This window comes from Zingiber officinale, chromosome 10A (assembly GCF_018446385.1).
Source record: "Zingiber officinale cultivar Zhangliang chromosome 10A, Zo_v1.1, whole genome shotgun sequence".
Taxonomy (NCBI): domain Eukaryota; kingdom Viridiplantae; phylum Streptophyta; class Magnoliopsida; order Zingiberales; family Zingiberaceae; genus Zingiber; species Zingiber officinale.
Genome location: NC_056004.1, coordinates 22,544,870 through 22,557,549, shown reverse-complemented (window position 1 = coordinate 22,557,549; position 12,680 = coordinate 22,544,870). Strand labels below are relative to the sequence as shown.

General features: G+C 36.7%; 1 long non-coding RNA gene across 3 annotated transcripts; it reads left to right on the top strand.

The window, feature by feature from the left end:
- Positions 1 to 3,678: 3,678 nt before the first annotated feature.
- On the top strand, positions 3,679 to 6,837 carry LOC122027143. Of its 3 annotated transcripts, XR_006124299.1 has the most exons (4): positions 3,679 to 3,958; positions 4,040 to 5,971; positions 6,081 to 6,205; positions 6,558 to 6,837. It is a non-coding gene; the product is annotated as an uncharacterized LOC122027143 (long non-coding RNA). The 3 variants fall into 3 exon arrangements; XR_006124298.1 differs by having other exon boundaries at positions 3,679 to 5,971; positions 6,081 to 6,176; XR_006124297.1 differs by having other exon boundaries at positions 3,679 to 5,971.
- Positions 6,838 to 12,680: the final 5,843 nt, after the last annotated feature.

Here is a 12,680-nt window from a genome sequence, read left to right as displayed (position 1 = left end):
ATCTCATTCTTCACAGATAATGCAAAAAACTTGATTTATATGTTAAATCATAATCTATCCATGCTACATTCAATGAATATACATCAATTTCGCTCATCTATATGGAATCAAATATAAAAATTGATGTATTTATACTAAAACGTTGAAAAATAATCCTTACGCCTTAAAACTGATAATAAGTCAATCTTAAGCTCTAATACCAATTGTTAGATTTGTAATACATCATATATGAATTAAAGGATACATTTACAACATGATCTAGCTTCTATCAGTCTCTAAAGCACAATACAAAACTGAAACAATAACTCATGAATAGCTGACTTGAATCTATCGCAAAGAAGTATTGCTTCTTACTTGACGCCAGAGTTCTTATTAGTGTGGAATAATTTTCTACAGGAGTGGGCGGCGACAATCCTTAGTTTTCTCTCGATCAGGAAGAAAAGAGATTGAAGAGGCTCTAGAACATACCCTAATTCATGAGCATTTTCCTTTATATGTCAAGCCCATCCTATAGGGATTATCCATCTTAAAGTTCATCCCTCGTTAACAACCCATTACTATTAATGAACCGGATTATTCAACCTACATATTGAATCCATATCCATTTAATCTAAACTCGCTTTACATGTATTAAAGTATTAGATCACTTAATTGAGTTTAGTTAATTTAATGATAATTAGATATGTGTTAATCAAGTGTAAACCATCTTATAGAGATTAAGTCTATCCAATTGGATTTAGTTTAGCTATATGGAGTTAATCCTACAACAGCTTTAACAAGTAGCGCTGGACGTTGTAGAATTTTTGCATCCGAGAATTTTCGACAGAAAGCTCCAACTTTTCCAATCTCCAAACCTCATCACCAAGTGCTTGTTGGTGGTATTTCTTGGACACTGTTTCATAATATCTAACAGATTTTAGAGTCGTTTAGAAAAATATAAGGAACATGTGGTCAATCATGAGAGACACGGTCACGACTCCCTAAATCCTCGGCCCTTCATGGATCTCTCTCAAACAACTCTGGCACCAATCCTGAAGTGCCATTGTCAGTGACGGCGAGATCCGAGATCACAACTGAAACATCTCTCAGCGTGAGATTGGCATCTCCTGTGAACAGTGCCTTCTTCCATGTCCTCTACTTCACGATATTGTTGTTCTGGAACTCAGAACTGCTCCAGTACTCTGATTGATCCCCAGTCTGGGAGACTCCATCCAAACATTACCGTTTCACTTTGACAGTCAACAATAGTTAGGGCTGTAAACGAGCCGAGCCGAGCTGATCAGTTTTGGGATGTTCAAACTTATTTGATAAGATAACCGAGCCGAGCCGAGCCGATCTAAAATGAACTAAGCTTTTGAAATAAGTGTTCAAACTTGGCTTGGTTTATTTTTTATGAACTTGAGCTTGTTTGAAACTTGGTTTGAGCTTGATTCATTTAGATGTTATCAAGCTCTCAATTCAAGCTTGGCTTGAGCTTGGTTCGAGCTTGATTCGTTTAGATGTTATCAATCTCTCAATTCAAGATTGTTTGATTGTTTGAAACTTTTAATTGTTTGATTGGTTATTAAGATTGATAATTTAAATTTATTTATTTATTTTATTTTATTTTATTTTATTGTTTATTTAGGATATTGAAAAGAGTTTTATTTATAAATATAGTTCGTGAACATTGTTCACGAACGTTGTTCACGAACGTTGTTCACGAACATTGTTCACGAACGTTGTTCACGAATGTTAACGAGCTGAACACATATGTGTTCAAGTTTGTTTGTTTACCTTAACAAGTTGTTCAAGTTTGTTTGTTTAATTAATCTTATATATATTGAGCGAACATAAACAAGTTCTTACCAAGCCTAACACCAAGCTTGTTCACGAACATTTGGTTCATTTACAGTCCTAACAATAGCGTCGTCGATACCGGAGATTCTCTGGTAGAGAATCGATGATCAATGTCCTCTTTGCTGCCTATGAATATGCGGGAGAGACGGATGGTTTTTGAACACAATTGCTTCAAGCTTGCTAATTCTCATGCCTGAGAGGGTAAATGTTAAGGTCCATAAAGGTTGAAACTTATTCTCTTACCTCTACCTCTAGAATAAGATCATGCTTTGGGTTACTCTTCTCTCCACTTCCTCTTGATGAAGCTACTTTCAATTAAGAGACCAGTATTTGTGGAGCAAATAATGTGCACAAATTTCAACTTTATGGAGCACATTGGAACTACGCACCCTAATCCACCATTTGTATTGGTGTAGTAATATTATAAAAATTTCAACATATTATTAGAAAAGGACAGATAAAAAATATGACCACGGTGATTATTTTAAGCTGCTATGTTCACTCCGCTCCGTACAATTCTAATTTGAACTTCGGCTGTGTCATGTTTTCTTGAATTTTAATTTGGATGTGCAAAATTTGTTGTCTCAGGCTGGGTTGTGCCTGAGCAGGCCAGAGTCCGGGTCAGGTCAAGTTTAGTTCGAGCTTGGACTAAAGCAGCAGTTATAATTAATGTCAACACAGATTAATCAACCTATTCGTAAGAACCTTTCAAACGTGTTTATGCTTCAGCAAATATCTAGTTTCTCCGGTAATTATTGATTGGAGATTTGATGATGCCTGTTTTTTCGTTCGATGGGATAGTGATTATTTACAAGCTGATAAGAAAAGAAAATTTAGGAGAAGATAAGAAAATAAAATTATCGTCTCTAGAATATTTTTTTTTAAAATTTATTATCTCAAACAGTTAAAATAGACACATATATAGATTCCAAATCCTAATACATAAAAAAAAAAAAAAAAAAAAAAAAATCTAATATATATATATATCTCAATTTCTATGTAAAGAAAGTAAAGAGATCCTAATAGAAAAAATAATCTCAAAATCTTAAAAAATTCTAAACATAGTCAAAATCTAAAAATAGAAATTATCAAAATATCCTAAACAAAAAATATTCAAAAATGACAAAAAAGAATAATTTCCTAAAAATAGTAAAAGAGATTTAACGAATCCTTCTCATCAGTTGTCTTGGGTTGAAAATAACTTATCCTCATTTTTAGAGTAGTATCAAATGGTTGTCCAAGAAGAAAACCCTCTAGTATTAAATCGGCAAAATCTATTAGTAGATGCTAGAGTTTGGGAATCCTCGATGATCCAAATATAATTTTATTTCCAAACTTGAGAAGTTAAAAATCAATTTTGCACATATCAATTCCATCCGTTGATATCTAAACATGTTTTGCCATCACTATAACAAAAGTTTTCGCAGTACATCATCAATGACACGTAGTTAAAGTGCGCCATTAATAATAGTTTTTACGGCACGTCCAATTATGTGCGTTACGGATAGTATAATATTTATACAAATGATGACGTACAGAAAAAGTATATTGTCAATAAACTTTTCTACGATGTGCAAGTGTGCTGTTAAAATTTAATAGTAATGGTGTACGAAACATGCTGTTAATAATTATTATACATATATAAATGACGATGTATAAAAATACACACTATCAATAAATATTATAAAATTTTAACAATATGTAATATGCACCGTTAATAATCTTCAAATGTTTTTAATATTTTCCATCGAAACATCTTATGACCTCCCTAATTATTTTTCGCCAAAACTTTTTATGCGAAAATCCACCTATAATTATTTTTCTGCCAAAGCTCCTCACTCCTGAGAACCAGACTCCTCAAAACCCTCACACGAACCTCTCACATGCCTAACCTAAAATAACGCCCTCCTCACGCAACTCCCTCCATTGAAGCTTCTCTGTGCCAACCCTAAACTTGTCTGCCGAACATCTCCGCCATCCTCTCTTAGCTGAAGCCCTCTTCGGCGAAGCCCTCTTCGGCGAAGCCCTCTCCGTCGAAGCCCTGTCAGCCGAAGACCTCCACTAAATTGAAGAACACCTGCTTCCTGCCCGTCGCTGATGAGCCTCCACCTCCTTCCAGGTACGCAACCTGCATAACCTTCATTTATCCAATTCAAGCTCATCTGCCACTATTCAATCTATCGTTGTCGATTCCTTCCAGGTACTACTTTCTCCCCCTTAGTTCATGAAGATACCAGCTCATCTATCCAATTCGAGCTCATCTACCACTATTCAATCTATCGTTGTCGATTTTTTTTTTTCTGTTGCTTATTGATTTTAGGAATCTCCCATAGAGGAGGATAAAGAAAGGCAATGAAATGATATGTTGTTAGGGTTTTTAATATTCACCATCTTTTTTCGATTTAGGGATCCATCTCGATTTAATCCTTCGACCTCTCTTTATAGGTAAAGGCTCTTGCTTTTAGAATTTGTTTAAGTTTTTTTTGTGTGCTTGAGAAAACCAACAATGTTGCCTTGTGAAATTTTGTCAATCCTTGTTTTAACTTCGCTAGAACCAGGAAAACTGCTAGTGAATAATTTGTTAGTTAGTGGTGTATTCAAAAATGATAAAGAATGGTTTTTGGTATACTTTTCTGAAGAAACTTTCACCATATTAGTAACACTTTTCTTTCTCATTGGAGCAAAATGCATTGTAAAGTGCTTAAGTTCTAATTCTAATGTAAGGACTAGACTTTTTTTTTTTTTCTTAACATAATTGTTTCATCCATGTTATTGTTGCTTCCTCACTGTTTTATTGTTTGCATAGAATAATTTTCTACTAATAATTCCTTGTTTTTTGTTTGGCTATACAACATTTTATTAGGAACCATTTGAGTGCTATAGCATATCAGATATCGAAGATGGCCTTGGTTTGAAAAGAAAACAACTTATTGCTATTGCTCTTCTTGCTGGCAATGACCATTTACATGGGGTTCCTAGGTTTGATGTTCATAGTGTTGTTTGCTTTGTATAGTTGTATTCTGATGATGACATTTTGGATCGGTAGGTGCTAGATTGATGTTTGGCTTTGATTTACCTATGTAGATGGTGTTTATTTTTCTAAAAGTTAATTTCAACATGTTTTATAGATTTTTGTAGTGGGAACTTAGGTTTTTGATTAGTAATCACTCAAGCTTGATCTTACTCAGCTTCTATTCCTTCATTATTTTTTAATCATTTGTCTTTTCATGAAAGATTAATGCTCATAGAATATAAAAAAGAATGCTTAAGTCTTTAATCTAGAATGGTTCAATAGGTGATTGTTTCATATAACAAGGATCCAATTCCTATGACGCTGTACAAGTGGAGCCATTATTACACTCGAGGAAAATAGAATTGTACTTGATGATAAGTTGACTCAAGTGCCTCAAGATGCAACTTCTCTTGTGCTCATTTGTACCATGGCTATTTATGTTTCTCTTATACTACTTTTCCAATTTTATCAAAGATGCGCTAGTCGATGAAACCCGGAAGCGAGAACTGGCATATGCCTTCATGCACATTTTAAAACCAGTTATATGGTAATTTCTAGTTCCCATTCTATCCAGACTGATAAAACTCTATGAACAAGTACAACTTTTGCTTCCATCCACTAGTGTTCTACAAATTTATAGTCTTCATATGGCACGGTATCATCAAAATGTCCTTTCAGTAACTGTAGAACTATGAGGGAGTGATTATTGACTTATTTAATTTGAGTTAGGTTAATTATAGTTGATATGACAAGTTAATTGGGTGAGTTACATAACTTAGAGGATCTAGACAAGCAATGAAAGGAAGAATAAAGGAGAGGGAGAGTGTGGGTGAGAGCTATGACAACATACCTTTAGACTTTATCACAGGGCTTAATCATGAAATTTTGGCCTTTCTCTACTGTAGGTATCATACACCTTGTATTTCAGCATCATGCAGTGAGGCATTCAATACAGTACACTTTTTTTGAATTTTACTTTTAACAATGCAAGTGACTTATATACAAAATAGTTTTTAGTGTTGTTGATTTAAATGCTACTTCATCTCTCTTATTAGCGGTTACCATCTCAAGGGCATAATTGGATTGCAGTCTTTATCTTCCAGTGGAAAACTCTTATAGGTTAGAAATTGAATTTAATGTCTGCAAGCTTTCAATTAATGCAACACCAACGAGTGTTTGCTTTGGCTACAAATTCACAACTTCCATATAATTTCTTCATGTTTTGCAGGGTACCATATCAACAAGAGAATGGAGTTTGTATTTGCAAGCCATAATTTTGATGTGTGGGATGCTTGGACTCTGTGTGGTTCTATCTTGGAACAATGTAAACTAGACAACTATAAAAAATCATCAGTATGCACCTATTCGCATTATTTGTACAAGGATAGGGGACAACCTATTAACTTCATCTATTTGATACTCAATATATGACATAAAGCTTGAATTTATTCACCCATTTTATGATAAGTTTTCATATTGAGTGTCTTCTCTTGTTGGCATTACAAACCACAAACTAATTTGTGGAACTCATAATAACCAGTTCAAAACTTTGTTAATTAAATATTATTTTGCTACAAAATCTTGATGCTTTATATAATCATAATTCTTGATTTGTACTTTCTCTAGTCGCCTTCAATTTATAACCCACTAGTATAAATTATGTTTCCTGCTACTCGATTTTAATGATATTTTGTTTGTTGTATAGGTTGTCCTCGAGGTAAACATAGAGATCTTTGCAATGGTTAATGAAGACGGTGTTACTAGATGGATTGATTTAGTTGTTTACGATAAAAGAGGCTTGGAAAGAATCGGATATCCTTGGCTTTCGACGAAACCATGGATGGTATTGGCTATTTGGTGAAGGCTTAATTTGTATTAGGAAATGTTTAAATCCTTAATGGATCAAATTTCTAATGTTGTATTAGTTTCATATGTAAATTGATACAAATATTTATTAGATGAATAAAAATTATGGATTCATATTTTGATTGGATTTTAAAATTTTTTATTTCTATTTTAAGTGATGAATTAATTGGGATGATGTCTAAATTTTAAATTTGAATTATATATTTTAAATAAATATTGGCGATAATTGTAGGTGGTTAACTGCAGTGTGCACTATGTGTTGCAAATGCTCTTAACCACAATGTGTGGTGCACGCTGTGAATGCTCTTAACTACAGCGCACGACGCTCGCTGCGAATGCTTTTAACCGCAGCACGCGACGCATGCTACAAATGCTCTTAACCGAAGCACACATTGCGTGCTGTGAATGCTCTTAATATCTTATGACTTTCAACAACTTGCAGTTGTGCAACATGCAATGTACACTGTGTATAACATATTTGCACTCTACGGAAAGTTATATTTGTTATAGTGCATAGAGTATCCTTCATGTAGTGGACTCAGTATTTGAAGAGACCATGCATAAGAGTTTGACCAAGTTGATCTCAATTTTCTCCTCTAATAAATCCTAGTTTCCTCATAAGGCCAACCCTCAACAACAAACCCATCCTAGGAATAACAATCATTTGTTGAGAATGCATGGGCTTCTTGTATAATAAGGCCTCACCAAACAATGAAGTCAACAAACTCAAAAGTTTTGGTCTATCATTAGTTGAAAAGGTGATGTCATACATTAGCCTCGATAAGTGTGAAAAGTTTGCATCACTATCACCATCTTTAACATCTTGCCTATAGGACTCAAGAACGGAGATCATCCCCTCAATATCCCCTCGGTCGAGGTGGAAGGATAATGTCGCGTTCACTGGCAAGGATGAAGACAGGTTGCCATCGAATCCTGAGAGATGCTGCGACTGGTGCTTCTGGAGACTAGGAGGGGATTGGAATTAAGGAGTTGCATGGAGATGTTATGCAACTGAGTTAGTAGCGATGTATTTATAGGCCCCATCATATCGTTGAGTTCAAAGGAGTGAGATGTTGTTGCTAAGTTATTCAAGCCCTAAGTCGCACGGGGAGAGGAAGTTCTAGTGATTTCGTTGATGAGTAGCTGTTGAGATACTTCCAATCCAAGTAAATCAATGTTGACATCAATGTCCCTACTACTCAGCGAAACCTTCAATTTGTTGCTAGGTAACTGCAAGGATGGAAGCTTCATGACACTGTTGGATTAGATTCTTCCATATCGATATAGCTTGGTCGCTTCTTCAATTTTTAATGCCATCGGAAACTTAAAGTAAATATACTCCACAATGTTAACACTAGGATTTTACTTGGTATCTACCTCTTTGAGATGACTAATCAAATATGTTAGGACCAAAAGTAGTTAGAGGGGGGGTGAATAGCTCGTCGCGTGCCCGGTGTTCGGCGTTGCTTGTTTCTTCGAAGATGTGCAGCGGAGAATACAGAAACAAATCACACAACGCTAACACGGTTGGTTTACTTGGTATCCACCTCACAAGAGGTGACTAGTCCAAGGATCCACACCAACACACACACCCTCCACTAATGAAACTCTCCTTTATGGTAACTACCAAGGGCGGAGAAGCCCTACAAGACTCAATACAAGAAGAAGAAAGGATAGTAAAGAAATACAAGCTTATAAGCTTACAATGAGTGCACAAACCCTAACCCTAGTTTCTTCTCCTTGCTTTGATCCGTCTCTTGACTTGGAGGAACCTCCAAGAACTTTCAAGAACTGGCGATCTCGAGCTTGAGAAGAGCTGTGGAGGAGCTGGTGAAGATCTGAAATGAATCTGTGAAGAGATGCCGAAGACAGCGCTCGCCTGCGGCTCAAATACGACTCAACGGTCGGATCCCAATCGATTCGATTATTCCCAATCGATCGGGGAGGCTTTGGATCGATCCACGGATCGATCCAGAGCGCCTCTGTGCTCTGAAAAAATGCCTGGATCGATCCACGAATCGATCCAGTGCTTATCGCGCGAAGCAGCAGCGTCCCAATCGATCCACTGATCGATTGAGACCTCTGGATCGATCCACTGATCGATCCAGAGGCTTTCTGTTCGCTGGGAAAGGTCTGGATCGATCCACTGATCGATCCAGCACTTGGTTTTTTCCCAAAACCAAGTCCCAAACCTCCCAAACCAACATCCGGTCAACCTTAACCTGTTGGTACGTCATGCCTAGCATCTAGTCACTCCCTTGACCTGCTAGGACTCCCTCACCAAGTGTCCGGTTAATCCCTTTGACCCACTTGGACTTTTCTTTCATGCCAAGTATCCGGTCACTCTCTTGACCTACTTGGACTTTCACCTAGCTTCACTCACTAGGGTTTTCAATCTACCTAGCTTCACTCACTAGGTCTTTCAATCTGCCTAGCTTCACTCACTAGGTCTTTCACACTGCCTAGCGTCACTCACTAGGTCTTTCACCTGGCTTCACTCACCAGGATTTTCCTTCTGTCTGGCTTCACTCACCAGGACTTCCATACTGCCTAGCTTCACTCACTAGGACTTTCACCTGGCTTCACTCACCAGGATTTCCATCTACCTAGCTTCACTCACTAGGACTTTCACCTGGCTTCACTCACCAGGGTTTCCTTCCAGTCAGGTATACCTACTTGACTCTTCTTCATTCACACTGATCAGTCTCTGATCAGAATCTCCCCATATGAACAACTGCACCTGCATTGTCTATGTGTCTACATGTATTGTCAAACATCGAAACTATGACCAAGACTCAAGCTTGGTCAAACCAGTCAACCTTGACCTAAGGGATATTGCACCAACAATCTCCCCCTTTTTGATGTTTGACAATACCTTTAAGTTTGGACCATTCTGAGTTAAGCTAATCTCATAGCCTTAACTCCATTCATGCCAAAGTATGAATGTTGGTTCCCTTCATTCTCCCCCTATGACCTCCCCCATAGGTAATGAAGGCCTAACTTAAACCACACATTCTCCCCCTATTGGCACACATCAACCCATCTTTGAGCACACATAAACCCGTGCCTCAATTTTGGGCACTCTTCAACAAATGCCCCATTGTTGAAAACTCTCCCCCTGAAGAGTTGCTCATCGTTGTTCACAACTTCACTCATTGTGACCAACACGATAATGAAGGATTCATTCCCTTCATTTTCAAATAATGCTCGCTCTGGAGCATTAACATGGTCTAATGACCCAAATGAAGGTCTCATACCCTTCATTTATCCTTAACCCTACATTCTTCCTCAATGTAGGCAAATGTCCATCCTTGAGCATTATCCACCTAACGGAAGGTTAACCACCTTCCAAGGTTCATGAAAAATAATTTTCATGCCTTTAAAGAGTCCCTCCCCCTAAAGACATGGTGGTAACTTCTGTCATTGCACCAACAATGACTTGGAATCCCTAATCCTTTAGGAAACCCAAATTTAGAAGCTTTGAAGTTCAAATATTCAAAATTTGAAGCAAACCTCACCCTAAACTCCAATATAGTCTTCCTTAACCAATCCATCCTTGTTTTCAACACGAAAACACTCTTTTTATGTATACTAATGTATTTTGAGGGGTTTGGAATGGTTACCTAGACTAAAATAGGTTTAAAGATGCTGAAATCATGCTTTCCCAGCCAAAATCAGCAACTTGGATCGATTGGAGTTGGGTTCCAATCGATTGAACCTTTTTGAATCGATCCACTGATCGATTCAGACTTCCTGGATCGATCGGCTGATCGATCCAGCGAGCTTCTGCTCGCGGAAGACTTGCCTTCTGAATCGATCCACGGATCGATTCAGGCACTCCAATCGATCCATGGATCGATTGGAGCTCTGATAGTTGCTGAATTTCAACATCAGCCAACTTCAGAAATCCCTAGAAAATTCTACAAAAATCCAAAAATCATGAAATTTCGTGTAGGCATTATTTAGGGCATATACTATCAAGGAAAAATAGTTTTCTATGAAAATACTTCATATTTTCAAAGATTGACACAAAATTGAAAACTTGCAAAAACTTTAGTATTTTCTTCAAGTTTGTGTCTAACTATTCAATGGTGATTACTATCAAAAGATAGCCTTCACCAAGATTTTCCAAAATCATTTTGAAAACATTTTCAAACCAATATCCCACCATGTTCCTTGGGCTTAATGCACATGACTTGTACATTAGCTTTCCCAATGATGGGAAAACACATAACTATGTGTTTTGATGAACTTAAAACTCAAAAGAATGCGCTAAATCAACATATTGAGTTTTGTTCATCATCCTAACATCTCACTTGTATCTAATGTGTACTAAAACACATACAAGTCATCTTATAGGTCTTGTGAGATGTGAGATTTTGGTTTTGCCCTATTCTAGGGATCATGCATATCTATCTAGGCATTTTAGACATATTAGACCTCCACCTAGGATGTCACTTGTTAATAAGTGTTGTTAAATGTCATTTGTCCTTAATTACAAGGAATTAAACTTAATGCATGATAATGTTATGACATACATCAAAAGGAACTAATTTTTCAAAAGAAAATATCCTATAACTACATGATGTATGAATGTCATGACATGATATTTTTGGATTTGTCATAATAAAACATGAATGCAAAAATAGACATGATGTCATGGCATATGATGGGCAAACAATCATGGCAAGATTTAGCATTAATAAAATACCTAGATTACCTATCTAGGTGTCCTTAAACTTAGCTAACTTAAAATTAAACTTTAGATTGCCCATAAGTGCTTCAAGAAAATGCCAAAACCTAAATTGGCATTTCTAATTCCCTTGATTAATTTATGCCAATTGAAATTAAACATATTCCTCAAATGTTGGCATATTTCATTTTTCCACAAGAGTAGCACTTTTAAATTAAGACTTAAAATGCCTTCAATTTCCTAAGAACATACCAAAATCCCAACTTGGTATTTCTCTAGGTTTTCTTAATTTATGCCATTTAAGATAAAATCAAATTTTCCACCATTAGACACATTTTACTCTTTCAAAGAGTAAATAATAATTCCATTTCATTTTCAAAGGTTAACAAAAATCTTGAAAATGCTCCTTGAGTGTCAATTTCCTCAAAGTTGGGTTAACTACCCTTCTAATCGGAGGTGACACTCTCTAACCCATCTATGGGTAGAGAAGATGCTCCTAGGAACCCAACACCTATTGGTGCTCCTTGGATGCTCTAGGTACTCACTAGGGATTACTTCCCTAGATACATTCCTAGTGACCTTGTTGGGCTTCTTAGAAGCCTTGGTCATATTTTCTAGGTCAACTCTAGGGATAGCCTCCCTTGTGACCTTGTTAGTGACTTTCTTAGACTTCTTAGAAGTCTTAGTCACATTTATCGCAAAAATACTCTTAGGGATGACTTCCCTAGTATTCTTGGCTTGACCACTGGACCTAAAGTTTGTTCCATAACTATATGGAACTCTATGGTACGAGGGCACATCCTTCTTAGCCTTTGGTTTGTATCCCAACCCTCTATGGCCATTTGATGGCTTTGATTTTCCTAGCCCTAGGTATTGCTCATTTTGCCCTTGTAGAATATTTTCCATCCTTTTTAGGGTCTTTTCCATTTTATCAAGTCTTGACCTCAAGACTTGATTTTCTATCATTAAATCCTTAGGTTTTGGTCCATGAGCATTTTTGTTCTTGGGCATGTATCTATTATCCTTAGTGTTCCCGCCCAAGTGTCTATCTACCTTCCTAACCTTAGGTTGGGTAGTTTTGGCATGTAGGGCCACATGCTTTTCCTTAAAGCCCTCATGCTTTCTATTCTTATGGTAAATTACATTAAAATGATAAAAATTAGAACTATCATGCTTTTTACCATAATGTAGAGGGGTAGGCTCAATAAAAGTTACCTTCCTTTTTACCTTAGAGGCTCCCCCTTGACTTGAGCTTCCTCCTTGAGCCTT